General features: G+C 40.5%; 2 protein-coding genes across 3 annotated transcripts in view; one reads left to right on the top strand and one right to left on the bottom strand.

Moving 5' to 3' along the window:
* The window catches only part of Ctnna3 (catenin alpha 3), a 1,347,523-nt gene that overhangs the window by 497,317 nt on the left and 829,185 nt on the right, over positions 1-21,021 (top strand). The window lies entirely within an intron of this gene.
* The window catches only part of Lrrtm3 (leucine rich repeat transmembrane neuronal 3), a 175,128-nt gene that overhangs the window by 122,178 nt on the left and 31,929 nt on the right, over positions 1-21,021 (bottom strand). The window lies entirely within an intron of this gene.

The following is a 21,021-nucleotide window of genomic DNA, read 5'->3' as shown; positions in this document are numbered from 1 at the left end:
GCTACATAAAGGCATTTTTTTTAAAGGAAATTCACCCCAAACAAACCTAGAGGCAAATCCTTGCAAAGACGGAATGAGAAGCCTTATACTATAAAAACTATTGTGGTAGACTACTCACACGTTAAGTTGGACAGTTCTTTCAAAGGTTATGCACATCTTTTGTATACATCTTTTGTTTAGCAAGCATTTAATTGACATGTGTATGAGGCTAACTGTCTCTGATAACATATATGACCATCTAATCACAGCATGCCATTTTTGGTCCTTGGTTTATTTTACTTATGACATAAGGACACAACAAGCCCTACATCAATCTGTGACCGCTGCACATAAAATAGAATCAAGGAGCAAAATTCAGAACTGGTATTTTCTATTCCATGTATTCACCTTTTATTTTGTTTACTTGGTGGAATTTTAGAAAGGGGACTGATGCATTTTAATAACATAAAAGCTTTACAGTGCCCTGAAGTAACCATTGGGTTCCTGGTCAGGCCCCAGAAGGTCTTCTGCTAGGCTTAGTGTGAGAACAGAGGGGTATAAATGATTGGCATTGTTCTAAAAAGTTGCCCTCCAAATGTCCGAGCCTTCATCTCTGGGAGACAACATAATTATGGAAGGAAATGGAAAGGAAAGGGCCACGGAAGGAGTGGTGCAGGGGCTCTGCTGGCATGTGTGAACTGGGGAGGTGGCAGAAGGGGCAGGACAGCATCTCAGAAGGGTTCATCATTACCCAGCCATGGCGAGGAGCACTGCCATTAAGAGTTTAAGTGAGAAAAGTTAATTGTATCCCTTTCTCCTCCTTTTCCCTGTGACTTTAATTTAGCCTTTAGTATGGAAAATGAGACCTCACTAGATTGCAAAACGTTTAGAAGGTTTTTAAGCACAAGCTGATGCACTTGGCAGTCAAAAATCACTGGTTTGGTAAAACTTGGGAAATCATAAGGAAAATATTATTGTCACAATGGTATAAGATACTCCATGTTCCTCTAAAATCTTATTTACAGTCAGAACATATTGGCCCTGTTGACCACTGATTATAAAGCACTCCATAGTGAAGTCTCAGGGCTTGCCAGTTTAGTAAGAATGACTGTATTTGGAGCAGGGATAGGAGATGTCAGTATTAGTTGAGGTCCTATGCAGTAGAGAGTCAATCATTGTGCTGGCTCACCAATTTACGTAATTTGTTACCGACATCGTATTAGTAAATTCTCAATGTCTCAGGTGAAACACTTGCAAACAATTTTCTCTGTTTACGGGGTGGTGGTAATTTGGAGATTACTGGTGGTGGTATTTAGGGAAGAGTCAAATGGAGAACAATTAAACCAACAGCAGACAGAGCATCCCTGAGCATCTTCGTCTAGTTTTGGATCTTCAGTTCCACTCTTCATTGGTCAATCCTCTCCCCTCAACTTTCAAAGAATAATAGTGTCTGGCCAGAGTTAACTGTACATCCTATAACTGCTTCATGCCCTTGCCAATGTGCATGTCAGGTCATACCATGGGTTACTTTGTGGTTGCTCTTCTCTTTCCAAGGGAAGGTTGAGTTGCCCCTTTCTGATTTCAATAGTGCCTTATCCCCACTGCAAACAATGTGCTGTCCTAGGCATGTTCACTCCCATGCTGTCATCTGTCATGATTAAGGACCCCTCTCCCCCAGGAATTCTGTACTTCTTTCTGTTCCCATGAGTTGAACATCTGATTGCTTTCTTCTCGCTGCCTAATATGTTGCCATGGTATGTGTTCGATCAACATGAGTGAATACATTAATGATGAGGGTCTGAATGTCATGTGTTACTTAATTTACATGCCAACTCTGGAATAGGTAACATGACCTCCACTGCACAGATGTGATGAAAAGGGGGTAAAACAGATATGATAACCATGATATTGTTAATATGACTCACTGCTTGAGCGATTCTGAAATCCTTATTCTATAAGATGAGATATCATTCCACATCATTCTTCTGTAAATTACAAAGTATTTGCTTAAGGATGAATAGGCTTTTCAAAGTAATCTTAATTGATAGAAGTCTTCTTACCTAATTAATTCGTTAAGTGCTTATTAAGGACCTAATGCATGCAGACATTGATTGGCCCTCAGAGACATAGTAATGAACAGTACAGACAAATCCAGATCTTGCCATTACTGACACACATATACAAACTAAAAAGAAAACATGGGAGTTGTAGAAGCTGTTCAGAGATTCAAAGGTTCTGACATAGGAGTGACAAGGGAACCAGGTTGGATGGTGTGCTCCTGCTTGCCAGTTTCTACTCATGATCAGTGTCTCCTGCCTTCTCCATCCTGTTAGCATATCAGAAGGCTGACATTTATGCAATCTGTTAGTGAACACACTTATCATTTGGTCTCTGATGTGTTTAACCATGGAATCTATCTGCAGAATGGTTGAGAACCTGGAAAGGTTGAAGGCTGGGTATATAGTCTCCTGGCCATATGTCCAATAATTGGAAGTGGTTTAATTTTTATTTTTTTCTTAAAGAAATGCTTGTTTCTGTTGGGAGACTTTGTGCTTCCATGCTCTGAGCTTGAGAAACTTCTCTCTCCTTATTCTCTCATTTGTGGTTTGCTAGTTACTCTTTGGCCCTGTGGTAACAGAGTATTGTGTTTGATTTGGAATCATAAAGACTGCTTTAACTTTACAATACCCATCACGACAACCCTTCACCAACTCTTCCCTTCATTAAACAGTTAATCATTTATTTTCTGTACACACAAAATTGACAAAGGTGGTTAAGAAAGGCCTCTCTGATGAACTAAGAGATAATATGAGCTTTGAGAAAGACATCCCTGAGGCAAATACTGAGGGGAAAACCTTCTAAAGCCAAGGGAACACTTAAAGGAACCAAGGGAGAGATGGGCCCTATGCGTTTAAACAAACGAGATTTTGGTTCAAGGGTAATTAACTCAGGGAGGCTGTAGGAAATGCTGAGTAACAAGCTTGTGTCAATATCTTTTCCCCAACACATGTCTTTGTGGAGCTTTAAGTAAGAAACAAGAAAAAATATATCAGAAAAAGAAGTAACATGTTGTGTGTTGTATGCTTTCCCAATCCTGTTTGTAAATTCCTGGAGAAGCACAGGGGACACTGCCAAAGGCAACTTACATTTTCATCTTCCTCTGTTTGTAGCTCTTTTGCTTGAGTCGTTGAAGTGGCACAAAAAGGGAAAAGGCAGAAAAGATGAACAAAATTAATAGGGAAAGATCCCTATAAGTGATCTTTGTTGCTCACTCTAGCGATTTTAAAATGAACCATTAACTCTTTGAGAAGTAGTTTGGAAATCTAGAAAGTAGATCAGTCTACTTTTTAAACTCTATTTTTAATTAGGTTTCTGTGTCTGGAGACCAAAATAATGGCCTAACAAATAAAACCTAGTGTGACCTCTTTAGTGTTATCAGTCATTACCTTTTATTTTATCTTATATTTGGTCGATTTTTCCTGCCCACCTCCCTGCAAGAAGACAGTAGCTCCTGAGCTTGTTGCTCCCCAGGCTTTCATCTGTTGCTTCTGTTGTTGAAGTCCCATCTTCTGAACGGCATCTTCCTGCCCTTTGGCCCCTTTGCCAGGTTGATTGTATTCCCGTCTGAAATCTCTAAACTGATGATTAGTGAACTCACATTCTCAAGAGAATGCTATTCCTGAGAATATTTGCACTTCTGATAAATATTTTGTCTTGGTGTAGAAAGTGGTTTTGGCAATACATAGCAGCTGGGGTAACGCCTGGCATGTCTTACTTTTGTGGTGAACGTGGATGGATGGAAGGAATGCTGGAAGACACAGTCTCCAGGGAAAATAGCTGAGACAAATCTCCCACGGCGTATATGGCACTAGGGAGATGTTCAGCCTGCCTGAACTTGGTTACTGTCAGCTATGAAATCGAAGATATAACAATGTCTACCATTTAGGACTTCTGTAAGGAGGAAAGGGCATAATGCCTTCAGAGACACTATTACTTTAAATGTTAATTATTGTACAGCTATGCATGATGTATTTTTTCCCACAGGAAGTCGACTTTCACAGTAAAATTTTACAAGGGTTAGTTTACTGTCAGATTTTTTATTGTTTACCAGAAATACCTAAAGATAAATGTTAGCTTACTAGCAAGTGAGGTAGAAATCTGTAAGGCATAGGTTAAATCCTCCTATGCTTTGCTTTCATCTGTATATTAGGCAGCTGTGCTCTCAAGTGCAGAGAGATAACTTGTTTTTTCCCCTAAATTATGAGTGGTATCATATTTACATGATGAATGGATCTGTGACCTACTCCGGGCTATACAGTAAACACTGGTGTGTATGTGTTTAATCTCTAACTCAATCAGATTTAGTAGGAAGTATCCTCAGCATTAACCTGAGTCCAGTTAACTAGCATTTGTTGTGTTAGATGACATTATCATTCTCACAGTGTAGAATGTGCATATTCATGTTTGTGTACACACACACACACACACACACACACACACATCATGATAGACCTCGGCAACATTAGGTGGTATCCCAAAGCACAGTTTTAAATGTATAACCTTCATTTACTAGTCCTTCCTTTCCACCGATACAGTATGTAACACCATTCTGCTAGTTCTACCAATCCTGCAGCTATAGATTCATTATAAAATAATGTCATTCTTTGAAGGAGGTAGAGGCATCCTCATAGTGAGAAAGCAACATAGAACTATGGTTTTGGACCTTAAAGCTCCTCAAGAACACACTAATGCTTTCATTTTTTTCTGTCATGTCCATGATGAGGAAAATTGTTTATTTCTAAAATTTTTGATAGGAAGAGAATTGGAATGAATCCAATCATGTTGACAGACAAGATCTTGTGTCTTCAAATCTTTAGAGCATTCAGAAGCATTGGAGCCGTCTTGTCATGGTGTCTCTAGGTTTTTAGATAAGACTATGGCTGAAGTTGCTCCTCCTTCACAGGCTTTATCACTTGCACACACTTTTGGATTTGGAATAGCTGTATCTATCTTTCTCTCTCTTTACCTCCCACCATTTTCCCACGGAGCATTTAAATATAGTTTAACCCCATCTCCCATGTCTGTTTCTATGAAAACAAAGAATGAACAGGGATAGTGGAGGAGGCAGAATGTATGGAGGGGGCCGCTGTTCCCATTATGCATTTTGCCCTTTCGTAAGTTGGAATCACATTTCTCTAGACAGCAGAGGTGCTGCTTCCAAATTATATCTTGAGAGGACTAAGAAAGACAACATCCACTTAGCACTCCCGTGTGTGTGTGTGTGTGTGTAAATATGGAGAAAACGTATACTTGTAGAAAAAGGCAAGTTAATTAAAACTCAATCCAACAGTGAATATAGGGAAAGAAAGGGAAGCAACAAGTTGTCTTGATAAACCAAATATTGTTATAAGAAAATATATGAAAAGTGTAAGACCATTCATAAATAGTGTCATCAAGTGAACGGTACTGTATTCCTGATAGGAAAACTAAAAAACAAACAAACAGCAACCTAACCAACCAAATCAATAAAGAGATAAAGAGTACCATCATGGAGCTTTTTCTAGACTTTTCCCAGGAAGGGAGAACTTAATTACTTCCGTCCATCTAACATGATGTGTGCCGAGCCTCCTGTGTCAGTACTTAAAACAGGTAAGTCAGTGGATACAAAGTTTCCATTTCTGTTACCATTGTATGCTGGTGAAGACATTCCTAAAATTATAATGTGCCCTGCACTTTGTTATATATTAACATTCTACTATTAATCATTCAACTTTATTTTCCTCTTTGCCTTCTCTGAAAACAGAGGAACTTATTGCAGTCCCGCTACTCCACCCGTGCTCTCCTCTGCTTGAGATGTGTTTCTGTTTCTGCTTTGGGTTGGAGACTGATCAACAGAACGGAGCCCTTAGCATTTTCTTACTATTGGAATCATCCAAACGAAATGTTACTGCGTCTCAGAAGAGTGCTACTACACTCCAGACCTCCCACACCAACATAGTCCCGTCATATACTATGTCAGGAGGCTCTCTCACCCCTCTCTCCCTCTTCTTCTATTTGGGGGGTGGGGGGGGCTCGCCACCTGTACGAAACCCACTGGAGCTGAAACACAGATACATGAGCTGGGGATGCCCCCGGATCAGTCACCAGGAAGAGAATTCGTTGGCATAAAGTGCCAGGGAATCTTGCCAGGTCCAGACTCTCTTCTGGTGCTGAGATGAGGCACTCAGAAGGAGCTTGGATTGGAATGAAGTCCACTGCAGCCAAAGCATCCATTTGTCTTACTGCAGAGTACATTACTCTGTAGACACTGCAGTGTTTTGAAAAAATCATAAAAAATATTTTGCTCATTAACTTTTTAAGTCATGCTGGCCTGGTGAAATCAATATAACATGTTGTAATTGATTTATGAAATGAAAAAGTCGGGCCTGACTGGTGAACTCTGCAGTCGCTGCTCCAGGCACCAGGCCCTTGTGCTCATTAGTGCACTTCCTTTAGCACTGCCTGAGCCAAGGCGCAGCCGGAGCTGGAAGGCTCCGGTCCTTTGCAGACAGCCTGTTTGAGATGTAGCTTGCATTGTGTCCCTGGGGTCCTACGCCTGCCTTCCTCCCATCTCTGCTCCCATCCAGGTTAGCTGAAGGACGTTAGCCTCTTCTTCAAGGTCCCTGGTGTCCTCAGGACGTCTTCCTGGGACAGCAAGCCTCCATTTATACGTCTCGTTTGACATTTTAATCTATGTGCTCCCTCTCCTTTCTCTCACCTCCCTCAGCTTGTTTTACTCCATCTGGTCTTGTCTATTCACTGATTTCTTTCATTTTACTTTTTATAACCTCACAAGGTGAACCTTTGTCATTTTATAATTCAGAGTCTAACTCTTTCATTCCCTAAGACAACATTTTATGTTTCTTGCCAACCCCTGGTAAATTATGATCATACATTACCCTTAAAAGCTGAAGTGGATCTTACAAGCTGGGCCCGGCTCTGTCGCTTCCCCCCAGCTAAGTTCTTAGGGACCATGGAAAAGAAGTTTATCCCTCGTATAGAGAAGGCTTTATTCTTTTTTCACCAAGTTCCCATCTATTTAAAACAATGCTCATGTATCCCCTTGTCTCATCACTTAAGATAGAAGGAATTGTCCTCAAAATGTCAGAAGTAACCAAGAGCAATCACATCATCTAAAAAAAAATGTCTAGATTGCTGAGCCCAATAGACAACTTTAGGCATATTCTCGCGAGTTTCTTCTTCCTTTTGTTCTTTTGATGCCACTTCAGGAGCAAGAAAGTGATAAAAAAAAAAAAAAATTCCAGGACACTGCGGTAGCGAGTGAACAATAGTGTTCTCACTTCCTAGGTGGCCGGACGTTCCTGGAGTTTCGCTGCATCGGTCCTGTGTATTGCAGCTCTTGCCACACACAACGTGTTGGTTTGCCATGAGCTGAAAGGTTTCCATCTATCTTAAATCTCGCATAATATTGCACCAGCACCGGACATTACTGTCATTCAGGATGTGCGATATTGAACCCAAAATTAACCACAGATGCCATATTAAAATAGCTGCAGGTTTTGATTTGGCTACAGCAGGAAGAAAATGTTATGCTATGGAAGTTGGCCAGAATTGCAACAGAGATATGCTGTAAATGAGGAGAAGAAAGGAATTGAGGTCAAGCTGCCAAAAAAAGATAGAAACGGGAGCCAGGGAATGTAATTCATATGGTCAGTGGCAATTCAAAGGGATGCAAATCCATGAAGTGCATGCCTGGGTGAGCAGATGCAGGGTTAGAGCAGGGGGGTTCAGCAGACTGAGAGTTAGAGATACAAATGAAGGGAGAGAGAAAATGCCTATCAATGTGATTCAGTGTAGTGATTCAACTTTGGGACTCTCTATATTGACTATTGATTATGGCTAAGACAAACTAGAGATGCTTGAAATCAAGAGAAGTTCTGATGTTCAAGAAGTCCTAGCAATGCTAGGCTGTGGAAAATCCAAGGCTGTCTTAAACACCCTGCCACCTGAGCTGTTCTCATGAGATCAACTGTTGTCACGTTGAAGGAAAGCTGTTGGGGGGGGGGGGGGGTTCAGTTGGAGACCTCTGCACTGAATACCAAGGTGGCAACATTTTCTTTCCGCAGCGTTTGGGCTTGTGAGATTCTCATTAACTCCAGGGCCATCTGTCTTCTTGCTATTCATTTGGCTCATTAGTCACAGGTGGGTAGGACGGTCTCCATAGTTTTGGTTCTCGTTCAATTCTGGTGTCTGCTTAGGAAATAGGGAAGGCTGGTGACAGCTGTAGCGATGCCGGGGTTCTCTTTCCTCTGTGGGAGCGTGAAGAGGGTTTTTCAACATGGCTTGCTACTAACCCAGTGAGCTGACCGCAAGCGTTTCCTCACCCAGACTGCTTGCAACTCTTGCTCTGGTTGTCCTGTAGTATACCCACTTGGTGGGACATACAAGAACAACAGTGGCCATGAAATTAGCGATCACCTTCATTGCTAGAGTGACAGGAAGACTGATTGTTGGCCGTAACAGTTCAGTCAAACCTGACCTGCCCCTGTAATTTCTGTCTGCCTTCCTGGTTCAGATGGAAAATGCTTCCTCGTGCAGTATGTCACCAGTAACACACATTCAGTCCTCCTAAGACTTTCCAAAGCTCAGGTAGAAAAAAGACAAAAACAGGTCCTGCTATCCTGCTATAACAGTGTGTTCCTCTATCTCTCTATTTTTTTTTCCCCAGAGAAGCATAACAACCCAATAGGAAGCACCTACTGCTCCACTGGTGCCCCATGAAAGCCAAAAAAAAAAAAAAAAAAAACAGAATTTCTGCCTGGATTCCTTTTTTTTTTTTTTTTTCAATCTGACTCTTCAAAATCCAGGGCTCGATGCTGCTTTTCAAGGAGTTTCTTTCCCACTGTAAGCCTCTTTTCAACACCTCACCTCTTCTACCTTACTGAGCCCTCTGAAACGCTCTGCTGACCATTTCTACTTCCCATTTTACTGATGTGTCAACTGAGGCTCAGAAAAACTGAGTGACTCCTCTGGGTCACATGGCCAGAGGATGACAAAGTCTTTTAGCAGCCATCAAGCTAATGGCTCAGTAAGGATTGTGGGCATAGATGGTTTTTTTTCGCTCAGGGTGGAAACTTCTGTTGGAGGAAATTTTTCATTGCTTTAATGTAGAGATAAGCTGTATGGGAGGGAAAACACCTTTATTGCGTGCTTTAATGCTATGCAAACCTACTAGAAAATCATAGTGACCACTTAATATGTTTTTCTTAGTAAATGTTCAGTTTCAAAAGTGCTATTTAAGAAAAATATATTGAACACGCAGCTATTTAACAAAAGATTTTTATTAGACTTTGTGCACTTCACATAAAATATAGTGCTTAAGTCAGAACAAGGAATAATTTTAGTGTTGGTTATGTGTATTAATATCAGTTCTTATCTTGTGCTACTGTCTTGTGCTTGTGTGTGTTTGTGCATCTGTGTGTGTTTGTGCGGTATATGTGGAGGAGAATATAAATGTATGTGGTGTATATGCCTATATGAACGCCCCAGAAAGAGGCCAGAGGAGGATGTTAGGGGTACTACTCAACACCTTTTCGTTTTATCCATTTGAGACAGAGTTTCTCACTGAGCCTGAATCTAGGCTAGCAAACAATAAGCCCTAGGAACCTTTCTGTCTCTGATCCCACTCCCCCACCCCACATCTCTGGAGTTACAGGCTCTAGTACAGCTATGCCTGTCATTTTTTTTTTAGTTGGAAAATGGGACCCAAACCCAGGTCCTCATGCTTGCCAAGTAAGCACTCTTATCCACTGAGCCATCTCTCCAGCCCCATCACACTACCTTTAGTTGATGAAGTGTAGGAATGTGGGCAGTCAGTGACTGCTGAGGGAGAGAGAACCAGTTTTCCCCAGCAAGAGATTCCTGGTAGATTATCCATTCCCAAGTGGTCAGCCCTAAACCAATGTACATAAGAACAACACTAAATGAACTCATGTGTGTGTGTGTGTGCAACAATAATTATAGAAAAAGAGGTCATGAATTCAAGGAGGAGCAGAGGAGTTAGAAGAGAGAGAACTGAAGAAATGATGTAAATATAGTATCTATACAACATTTTCAACCATAAATTACTTCAGTGGAAAGAGAGGACATGGAGGGAGAAGTGGGGGCAGGTGTTGGGTGTTCCTGGGTAAAGTGAGCTATGGCATATGCAATCAAGATGTATTATTTACGTGTATAAAATTGTCAAAGGTTAACAGTTATTCTATAAAAAAAATGTTGGGTGAACATGGCAGCCACATGCCTGTAAGCAAGCTCTTGTGAAGATGAAGTAATTTGATTATAATTTTAAATGCTGGACTTCATAGAAAATTTGAGGTAAATCTGGTCTATGTTGAGACCCTGTTCTCAAACAACCATAAAATAAAAAAAAAACTTTTATGAAATAGTGTTGTGAGTTTAGTAAATTCAGTCATGAAACTTTCCAAATTTCTTTTTTGTCTTTATGGGGTAGCATCTATGTAGCTCTGGCTGACCTGGAACTCAATATATATTCTAGGTTGGCTTGAAATTTAGCGTGATTCACCTGCCTCTGCCTCCCGAGGGCTAGGATTAAAGGCATGCGCTTCTTAACCCAGTAAAATCCCACTTTTCTTAATTGTGAATTACGATTGAAAATCTCTCCCATTTTTATTTCAATCTTTCATTTCTACGATTTATGGTGAGAACACTTAGCATGAGATCTACTCCATCGAATATTATAAGTGTACAATTCTGCATTAACTTATGGATATAAAGTTGGGCAGAAGTAGGTGTCCAGAGTGTATCATGCAGAATTAAAACTTTATGCCCACTGAAGAGCAGCCAATGGGGTCTTAAGTCTACTACATCATATATTCTGCATTTAGTGCAAATTTGTATGACAAGTGGTGTCATGCAGAAGCGTGGGTTTGTTACACAATCTGGGTTATCCCATGCTTCTGGGTTTCAGACTCCTAGTTTTACTATCTACGTTCAGTTTTCCTAAAACATAGGTTGGCTTCAGAAATACTAAGCAAAAATATTTAATGAATTGTTCAGTGTAATTTCTAACTAAAATGTAAGCAATCATGTATGCAGGAGGTTATAGACTTTGACTTAACCTAATTTCAGTGAGAGTTGTATAGGATTTCTAGACAGCAACTCTCTAGAAAGCAGAAAGAGAATTCTACTTTGTTTATTATTGGCCGTGGCAAAAATTGATGACTTCATCAGTTAATGATAGATATCTGTTCTTTTTCTTAATGACAATGAAAATTCTTATTTACATATGCAAGTTTAAAGTACATTCAGATACTATACATTTAGATGTGAATGCTGAATGTTTCCTCCTTTCTTTTCTACATTTGACAACAAATATTAAGTCTTTTCTTTCCCTGTAGGCTTTGATATAAGGTCTTGTTTGTAGTGCTTAAAGTTTGATTGCTAAACATTGGCTCTGGGTCCTATCACAAGTTATATATATATCAAGTCCCTTAAGCAAATCCCACCATTTGAAGTTTGTAATGTGTTTTCTCATTGGTGAATATGAGATTACTAACATAGGCAATGGACCAGCTCTTGGTCAATTCTCTCAGAAACCTGAGGACATAGAAGCTACATTAAATTTCAGTTGAAATTCCCAGTACTTCTCAATAATAAAAATTTCAATTTTGATTCAACAACCAAATGACAAACTAATCATCAGCATAATTATTTTAGAAGTTATTGTCTTCAAAACAAAACAAATGCAATTACAAATTCTGTTATGATGCCTCCTATACCATGGCAATCATTTACTTGAGATTTAAAGGTTATTTTTTAATGAAATGAATGATAAGGAAAAATATATAACAGAAAGTGAATGGATCAGAGAAGTAGTGAAGTAATGAAAAATATAAATAATAATGAAAACTAGAAAAGTAAATTTGATTCAGATTGAGGAAGGTGAAAATAACAGAAGCATTTGATCGTTTTCCTTTGGGGAATTGATTTTAGATTTTTTAAAGTAAGAGATAGTATCATCACAACAACGTCATGTGGAATGATCTCTAGAAAAACATGATGAAGATGATACTCAAGACAGTAATGAGGAAAATGGAAAGAAGGCTTCTAAAACTCAGGGACATTCTATCTTATAAGTTTGTTGGCTTGGGATATCAACTGAAACACTTCCTTGCTGTGTCCGTTTCATTGATCCTCAAGGTTGGCATTCATTTTTATAGTTCCCAATGCTGTGTTGTTTATTTTTCAGTGTTATACATTTTTAATTCAATATTTATAATGTCTAAAAGATCTTTTGACTGGAAAATGTTTACTGCACCACTGAACAGGTCAGCTTCTAACACAGTTTTCACAGACCAGATGACATCTTTATTGGTCTTTTATTTGTGTTTTAAACATCTAGAAAACCCAGAAGGGTTGAGTAAGGGAAAATATTTAGATTAAGGAGAATTCAGGTTTTGAATTTCTGAAGGATGTTAAGTAAATATTGTTCTATAATTATAATTTTAGAATTTTGAATGGTTGCAGAATATGAAACCATTTTGAATAATTAAAAAAGAACCTATTACTAGAAAAAGGTCAGCCCTCCTGAGTGAACCGGGACCATGGGGACAGTGAGGAAGGATAGAAGGAGAGGGACAGGAAGAGGGAGCAGAGAAAAATGTAGAACTCAATAAAATCACTAAAAAAAATTAAAAAACTACTTCTAACCATCAAATCTTTTATTATAACATCATTTTATATAAGATTCTAAAGTACCTATGCTTGACTTATTTTTATTAAATCCTTCTCATTTTAATTGCTTGGATAGTAATGTGCTATATATTTTCCACACTCCCCTTGCACCCTCCCTCTGCCCTTTGTTCTCCCAAATTTCCTTAGGAGATCTTGCCTCCCCCCCCCCCTTCCTAGGCAGATTCATGTAAGCCTTTCTTAGAGTCCTCTTTGTTACCTAGGTGTTGTTCCTTGGGCTCTGTCCTCCTGCATTTTTCCTCTCACACAGACTCAGAACTCTTCAAGTAGGCTGAACTGGCTCGCAATTGAGCCCCAAGTATCTGCTTGCCTCTGCTTTCCCCAGGTTCCAGATTACAAGCACATGTTACCATGCTCAGCTTCTTTTGATGCAGGCTTACAGCCCTGTGGTCCTCCTGCTTGCATGGCCAGCACTTTGCTGACTGACCTATCATCCCCCTCAGGGCTAACCTTTTTAACTGACCGGACTATGATGTAAGATGATGCATACTCCATAAGAACGTCTGAACAGACTCTGATGAAAATAACAAAGAAGGGAGAACAGCACGCGCCGTGACAGACATAAACCCGCGTTCTCCCAAGTGCAGTGGGGAATCACAATAAATTGCCTTCAATCTCGAGAGGGCAGTGAAATAAGGCAAGAGGTGCACAACAGGAGACAAAGCTTGGATGCCCAGTGGCGGGTAGAGACAAGACAATGCAGAACACGGCTTCAAAGGCAGTTAAGAAAATGTCCAGAAGTCATCGGGGTCAGGAGGAGGAAAATAATTGCACTTATTTCCGAGTCCTAAAGCAGATATTGGCAGGATAAAATATACTGGCGTACATCGCAGCATTTTCAACCCAAAGCACATGTTCTGACCTTGCAGATAAAAAAACGGCCTGGGCCAGAAATCCTGGAAGAAGTAAAGCACCTGATGTAAATGCATCGGTAGAGATGACGGAGTCCCTCGTCAATAAAATAAATCACGCTCGCAGCACGCTTCCTCCTGCATGTGCACAAATGCCAGTGCTTCACGGAGAAAGAGTGGTTCACAGCCTCGCTGTTCACACCTACACAGCGATGATGGTGACAACCGCCATGTCCTGAGATCTTCGTTAAGAAATGGTCTAGTTAGTGTCTTCCCTACAGCAATCTTCAAAAGGAAGGGAGAAATTCAGTCTTTGTTTGCTGACTTCAGGAAGCCCACTAGTTGGTACAATCCCCTCCTGTTAAGGAGTGTATGTGGAATTTCAACCTGGTTTTATGCTTCCTGTAACATCTGCACCTGTGCTTGTTTTTATTTTATTTTTTTCATTGCTGTGTCCCATGTAGTGACAGAAAGTTCAGTGAAGAGACACTTGTAATCTTAGCATATTGAAAAAAACTAAGCCAAAGCAAGCAAGCAAACAAAAAAAAAACCATAAAACAAAGCCATGTTTTATTTCATTTGTTTGACAGACTTTCTGTGCTTGAATTTTTATCTCGTTATTTCTATTATTAAAAAAAAATGAAAAGACCAGGGACCTGGAAAGATGGTTCTATTGGTAAAATGCCTGTTGGCCAAGTATTAAGACCTGATTTTAGGTGTTCATATTTCATGCAAAAACTAAGTGTGGCTTTACACATATGTAATGTTAGTACTGGAAGAGCAGAGCAGAGACAAGAGGATCAAAGATCTCTCTAGACAGCAGATTAGTAAACTCTAGGTTCAATGAGACATGATGTCACAAAAGATAAGAGAGTGGAGTGATAGAAGACATCTGAAGTCAACCAGTCAACCTCTGGCTTTCATACCCATGTACACACACACACACACACACACACACACACGTGGACACACACACACGTGGACACACACAAACTCATACACATACACACACGCACACACAATCATCAAGAGAAAGGAATACATATATAGCGATATAGGCCAGTCTGTCTTCTGAAGTCTCCTTCTCTTCTGTTCTTTTGGATTTGCTTAGGGCAAGAAAAGGACAAAGACTGGCTTTCTAACCTGATCTGGTGCTTTGTGAAAGTAGACTCATTCAGATGCAGATCTGGTTATACCCAATAGATATTCAGGTCACTGTGTCTAAGCCTCCACAGTCCATACCTGCAGTGTTTTGGACATTGTTAGAATTTCCTGTGAAATAGGTACTAAAACTTATCCTATTAAAAGTTTATAGAGAAACCCTGTCTCGGAAAAAAAAGTTGTTGTTTTTGTTTTGTTTGTGTAGACCTTGTGGGTTTTATAATGAGAAATTTATTTCTGGCTCTCAGCTCACAGCACTCAAATATTACATCATCTCTCCTGACTTGGAAGGAAAGAATAATTGTCAAGGGCCTGCTCTTCACGGAGAAAACCCGACTCCTGTTCAGCAAATACACATCTGTCTTCCTAAGTGTTAGCGCTGGAAGATGAAGTGCAAAGGGACACACTGCAGGGGGACGGCTGCGAGGAGATTCTGAGAGTTCTGCTTAGGACTGACAGAGAGTGTGCACTCTTAGAGATGCATTGGTATAATTGGCTCCTGAGTGGATGCCCTTCAAAGTGCGTGTGCATGTGTGTGCGTGCATGTGTGCATGCGTGTATGTGTGTGTGTTTGGTATAGTTTTGTTTGGGGGATATCCTGAGGTAGGTTGCTACTGACTCTTGCATCTTGAGATCTTCTGTGTTTCAGTAAAGTGTTTCTACAGTATGCACACAGTACCACGGTGTTGTCCACACTATGGTATATGGAGGTCCTTATGAGAACTGTGATTGTTTAAAGAGCCCCATTTCTTCTTTTAACACGAGACAGATAGTTGTGTCTTGTTGTGCTTGGAAACTTTAGAATTATAGCAGAACCCATAGCTAGTAGCACTCTTACCTGACTGCAGTTGGAATGGTTCTCTGGGATCCTAAAGCATTAATACATCTCAGGGGTTTTATTGGCAAGTTTCTCTAGGAAACAGATGGGCTCTTTCAGCCTCAGCGGTCATGAGACAAAGAGCTGCCTCTGAGGGGTAACACTCTCAGGGTGTATGTTTTCTTGTCTTGAGTATCGTCTTGTCCTTTTATGTAAGAGGAAGGGAAATAGTTCAGCAGCTATCAAACATTGACTTACCAAATACCTCAATGTTTGATGCTCTAGTTTTACTAGAACAGCTTCCTTCCCTTGAAGAGCCCATTTAGCTAATGACTACAGAATAGAAGGTTTTAGGAGGGCGTACTGCACCTTAACCAGGAGTTCAAATGTTCAGAACATATTATGCCCACTATTCCTTAATAACACGGCTTGTACGTGCTAGATTAGATTAGTAATTCACATGTACTACAGACAATTTTTTTCTCTTGGCACATTTATCGTTATGGATTACTTCAGAATGTTCTTCATAATTTTTAAAACTTTCTTTAAAAGTTTTTAATATGTTAAAGGAACGACTAATTCTTATTTTTGTCTAGAAAGCTGTTTCTATTTTCCTCCAAAGCTTTTGGGTCAGAAGTAGGAGCAAAATAAGGAATGCATGGGGGAAGATGTAGGTATGAACTACACATTCTGCATGGGGTACCATGGGAGTGGAGATGCTAGTGCCCACTCCTGCTGCTCTTCTTTCAACTGGGTCTGCTCACATGGTTGTTGATGACCTCATATTTGGGCTTCACTCTTTGGTTAGAGAACAGGGCAGTGCTTCTTTTCTCTTATTGCTAATTGCTATCCCTACTTTATCTCCATCTTGAAATGTTTCTTTTCCACTGAGACCTTTCCACAGTTGGCCTTGGTGGCAATCTCCCATCATTCAGGTGCCTAACTGTAATTATTTCTTTCCATAAAACACTACAGACTTCACAAAGACACAAAACCTACTTTGTATATTTGAAAGAACTCAGTTGTGTACTAGTTCTTTAAAGAGATAAACACTGATATATTTTAAAAAGTTTTGACATGTAATAAATTTATACTCTACCCCTTCAGATAAAGATTCTTTGTGGGTTAGCTGTATTATACTGAAACTGTACCTATATAAAAGATTAATTCAATTGATGATTATAGTGATCTCTGTGTGTGCATGTGTGTATGTGTGTGTGCATGTGTGCAGTGCTGAAGACTGAACACGTGACTCTGAGGTGAGTGCTGGGCAAGTGTTCTAGTGCTGAGCTACACCCCAAGGCATAATTGATTCTTTCAGATACTTGCTTTGCACTAAGTTCTGAGTGGAAATAGGAAATTTTTATATAGTTCATAAACAGTATGGCTTTTTTCCTGCCTCAATGCCAAGGGTCTTAGCAGTTAACATTATTGGAGTCTCACACAGGATGCTGCCCTTTTCTTGTAGTACCTTTGTGGGATAGGAACTGTAATTGTTCTAGTTTGACCAGTGAGGGCCTAGGATATAGGGCATTTAATTTTTCAAAGTAAAAGAGACAAAGGACTCAGGTCTTAAGCTCTGATTACAATGCTATATGTTGCTTTTATGCTGCTGAGCTGGTGAACTCGAACCACTCGACTGAACCCATACAACGCTTGCAAAGTAGCCTTGTGCTTTGCAAACTGTCAAGCAGGATTCAGCCATCTCAAAATGCTTGGCAGCACTAAGAAGGCATGCTTTGTGATATTGTCACCTGCATGTGACAGGAACAGGTCTGCAAGCTGAAAGTGATGTCCTGTCTTTCTGTATCATGCACCCTTTGAAACACAAGGGCTCATCAGCAGATCACGGCAGTAAGAGAGAGAAGATGCAAAGAAGAGAGTTGACGTTGGATTGGCATTTGCTAAATTTGCTTTTAGGAAGACAATCAGCAACTCTTTTCTTGATGTGGTTTGTTAGAGATATTGGAGATTGCTGTGTGTTTTAGGAAATAACTTAATTTGGTTTTATTATGCAATTTTTTCAATACAACTCAGAAGAGTCTAATTCCTAAATCTAGAGTCTGTCTGTCTCAACCCATACTCCCTGCTACCTGTCTGAAACAGCACACACAGCCAGACCAACAACTCCCAAAGCAGTAAGTGGCAGAGCATCAATAAGAACTGTTAGGCAGATGTGTGCCTGCTTGTTTCATCAAACCTGTATGCTGCCGGTGGGAATAAAAACTAGTCTAGACACTGTGGAAGCCAATCTGGAGGATTTTAAGAAAAAGACCAATCAAACAAAAACTAGCCATAGATATTCCATTAGACTCAGTAGTATACAATACTCCTTTATATTTCCCCCAAAGATTCCAAACCAAATGTGTCAAGAAAAAAATTCTTGCACATCTATGCTTACTGCAGCACTGTTCACAGTACCTAAGTTGCAGAACCAGCCTAGGTTAGCAATAGAGGAATGGATAAGGAAAATGGAGCAAATACACACAGTGGGTTTTTCCATCGCTGGGAAGAATGAAACGGTTATTTTTTCAGATAAAATGGATGTTATGGAAGATAATTATATTAGATGAGTTCAGCCAGACTCAGATAAATATCTTGTTTTCTGGCATTTGGTGGTTCCTAGATTTTTTATAGATAGGTAAAATTATATATATATGGCATTTAGATCAAGTGGAACTGGATGGAGGGGCAAAGGGAACTAATGTGAAGGGTGGATGGAGTGAGGTAAAAGAAGGGAGGAGATGGGAGAAGGAATGAGTTTAACACATGGTTATGTGTGTACAGATGCTTTATTTAGAAGAGTAGACTGCAGTGGCCTCATTGCTTCTTTATATTAGTGCTTTCAAGTTTTGTTCATACATACATGCAATTTTTCTGTTCAATGCATTTCCAAACATCTTGATGTCTGTCAAGGTTTGCTTCTGAGCTGGAATGGAATGGCTGATCTGTGAGGTCAATGGCCATTAATATCATTTTGCTTCGTGGTCTGTCTGTAGCCCTCCTAGTTTCTACAGTCACTCCTCCACTCTACCCCAGTGCTACTTGGTGAATTTTCGGGGGACTGCAGAATTCTGTAGATCAGCAACACAGCAACAATAAGAGATGTTGCCTAGAATGCCAGTCTTGCTGGGGTGCATGAGCGTCCCTGACAGACACATCCATAAGTCTAAGGATGAATGTTCCCGAGGCTCAGCTCTACTTTAAAGCAAGGCTTTGCCTTGAATAAGTGCATTCCGAATTCCCACATCATCCTTAATTCATGAGTGTCTACCGTGTTATCAGCTGATACGCATGTTATCTGTTCCCGCCATCTGCCAGGATGCCTCTTAAACTAGGAGAGAAACACTGTGTATGGGTTTACAAAAGTCATGCCACTGGGCCTTTATTCATTATTTATTTTATTTAGTTTCTTTGGCAAAGCCGTCCACGTGACTGGTAATGAGGAATAAAAAAGATCCCTTTTCAGTCTAGAATTTTATGCCTTATTTATATTTCAAGAGAAGGAAAAGCCTTCTTACTGAACTCTAAATCCACACCACATTTTTTTCCCTAGAAAAGACTGTGGGTAAAGTCAGAATCAATGCACCAATAAACAGTCACCCAGAAGAAATCTGTGAGGGCGAGAATGTAGTGATCCCTCCACGCCCAACATTCTGGTAGCTATTCCTTCCTTTTTGTCAGTCTCCTTTCCTCAGCAGAACCATCTTGTCTCCCACCCCACCCCCATGGACAGAGCTACTTAGAACTATTTTCTAGGTATCATCTACACCACACTCTAAAAGAGACTAATATTTTGAATGGGGGGCTGTCAAGACTGGGGTGAACTAAAGGTGCCTTTATACAGTAACCACCACTTGAGGCAACTGGGGTTCATGTGATCTCAACTTCTCCTGCCCTTGTCCTTCTCACATGTCTTTGATCATGGTTTACATGTGTTCATGTGTGTGTGTGTCTGCATGTACACGTGCAGATGCACACGCATGAAAGTCAGCCTTGGGTGTCATTCCTCTAGTGCCATTCACCCTGTTTCTGTGATAAGCTCTCTGAGTGACTTGAAACGCCCTAATCTGGTTGCAAGCGTGTGCTACCACAAGGGCCTGGAGATCAAGTTTGGGTCTGCTTGTTTTCAATGCAAGCACTTAGATGACTGAGCTATCTCCTTGGCCCTTTAGGGTCCTTTTGAAGTTCCCAAATCCTCTTTTCACTTCTACCTGGGAAGTAGTAAGGCCAGAGGGAGGGCTACAGAGAAACTTTCATCTACCCAGATGCTTTGCAAATATTTTATTTAAGATATATTAATCACAAAATAGAAGATTCATTTTACAGGAGAACAGTAAAAGCTTAGGGAAGTGAACAGTCTCTCTGTGTCCAACAGAGCAGCAGAAGCAGAGGTGGAGTCCCAATCGCTGTCAAAGGTCTTGTCTTCCCACGGCACAGTGTGCCTACCTCTCCCGGCCTACATCGTGCCGTGTGGCTGTCAGTCACCAGTTGAAATTTGCAGAATCTCTCTGGCAAATGCCAAGGACAAGCTCTGTTTCATCTCCTGCATCACACTTAAAATGATTCTTGTTAATTTTCAGAGTAGGGTATAGTTTTGGCAAGGAGACCCATATGCTCCTCCTCGCAAAGGATAAATGTGCAAGACTTCACACAGGACGCGGTTCCAGAGAACCTCCTATTCATTCGTTCAGTGACAGCTGTTTTGGGAGTGATTGTTTTATGCCAGGTGCTGGCAACAAATCACTAAACAGGACAGACAACATTCCCGCGCCTTACTTGTGGAGTGCATCGTTAGGCAAGGCAGAGAAGGGTACAAATACTGCAGGTGGTGACTGGCCTGGGGAACAATAAAGAGGACTTTTTGAGTAGAGGCATCACAAAACCCCCTTAAAGGGGACATGTGATTGAATAGTTTGGAAATTCTACACACCCCTTTTCTAAAGGCTCCCACAAAATAGAATTAAAAACAAATTTTTAAAAACCCACGGCTGATATCAGAGCCCTGTGTCGCTTGTTTATGTCTTCAGAACTTGAGCTGGGACGCCTGCAATAGAGAGGCCTGAAAAGTCCAAGATGCCTGGTAACACCTTTCAGATACCAAAAATGGAGGGTGTTCCTGACGTTTGCATTCAGTAAAATGCCTTCCGGTCCTGCCTGCTCGCTCTTGCAGGCATTTCTGAACGATTGACGTGTACTCTCAAGCTGCATATTATCCGAGGGAAGAGCTTCTCCTTTAGCAATTACTGCCGTGCCCTAAAACTTTCCCAAGTTCTTAGCCACTTCTGTTCTACTGCCTGGTTTCAAATGGAACAGATTGGACAAGCCAATCAGACGAAGTTGGTATTTTTCATACAACATCTGGCCCAACAGCTAGATCGGCAGAGAAGCACATAAATCAAAATGGAACTGGCTTGGAAGTGATGTGGAAATGCAGAAACA

This window comes from Microtus oregoni, unplaced genomic scaffold (assembly GCF_018167655.1).
Source record: "Microtus oregoni isolate MIOR12 unplaced genomic scaffold, Mior012 000007F_ref0000211, whole genome shotgun sequence".
Classification (NCBI taxonomy): Eukaryota; Metazoa; Chordata; class Mammalia; order Rodentia; family Cricetidae; genus Microtus; species Microtus oregoni.
The sequence above is the reverse complement of the archived record's forward strand: the minus strand, read 5'-3'. Positions and strand labels throughout refer to the sequence as shown.